This window comes from Physeter macrocephalus, chromosome 4, assembly GCF_002837175.3.
Source record: "Physeter macrocephalus isolate SW-GA chromosome 4, ASM283717v5, whole genome shotgun sequence".
Lineage (NCBI taxonomy): Eukaryota > Metazoa > Chordata > Mammalia > Artiodactyla > Physeteridae > Physeter > Physeter macrocephalus.
The window spans coordinates 48,862,435-48,863,533 of NC_041217.1; the positions used below are offsets into that span (position 1 = coordinate 48,862,435).

Genomic DNA, 1,099 nt, shown 5'->3' on the forward strand with positions numbered 1-1,099 from the left:
GGTGTGAGATGATATCTCATTGTAGTTTTGATTTGCATATCTCTAATGATTAATGATGTTGAGCATTCTTTCATGTGTTTGTTCGCAATCTGTATATCTTCTTTGGAGAAATGTCTAAAAGAGCTTTTTCATCAGTGAAATGTGGAAGTATCCAACACAATAAATGGAAGATACTTAATAAATGTTAATTTCCTTCTTTTTCTTCGCAAAAATACAAACATGATATATTCTTGAGCGTGCCTTTCTTCTCTTCTCACATAAATCGCCCCCTTCCATCTTATCCTTCCAGTTCTGAATCATTAAAATGCATGTGTTTAGCTCTATTTATGGATCATTTACAGCAATCTTCTCCACTAGATCCTTCATATTTCACGCTTTATTCAAGCTCAGTGTTTTCATGTTAGCATACTAAATTAGTTTTCTATTGCTGTTATAACAGCGATGCACTCAGTGACTTAAAACAACACCCATTTATTATTTCACAGTTTCTATAGAACCAAAGTACAGGCAGAGTGTAGCTGGTTGTCTGCTCAGCGTATCACAAGGTCAAAACCAAAGTATTAGCAGGCTGCATTCTCATCTGGAGCTCAGAGTCCTCTTGTAGTTGTAGGACTGAGAATCCTGTTTTCTTGCTGGCTATTGGCAGGGAGTCATTCTCAGCTCCTAGAGACCACCTTTGTGTCTCATTCCTGTGACACTCCCGGAACATGGCAACTTACTTCTTCAAAGCCAGTGAGAGAATCTTACTGTAGTCTACTATGATGGAGTCCAGTATAATATGCAACATAATCACAAGAATGACTATACCATCATCTTTGCCATATAATACAACCGAATCAAGGGAGTGACTATCCCATCATATTAACAGATCCAGGACCCCACCTACACCCAAGGGTAGAGGATTATACAAAGATGTGAGTACCATATATACCCACATCATAAACACCAAAGCCTTTGTGCACGATTCTTTTTTTTTTCTGATTTACATGCTCTTTATTTTAGTTATTTATTTTTTTAACATCTTTATTGGAGTATAATTGCTTTACAATGGTGTGTTAGTTTCTGCTTTATAACAAAGTGAATCAGTTATACATATGTT

The 1,099-nt window shown here is 36.3% G+C and overlaps 1 protein-coding gene across 6 annotated transcripts in view; it reads left to right on the top strand.

Annotated features, from left to right (window-relative positions):
• The window catches only part of RASAL2 (RAS protein activator like 2), a 382,125-nt gene that overhangs the window by 245,862 nt on the left and 135,164 nt on the right, over nt 1-1,099 (top strand). The gene's annotated exons all lie outside the window — the stretch shown is intronic.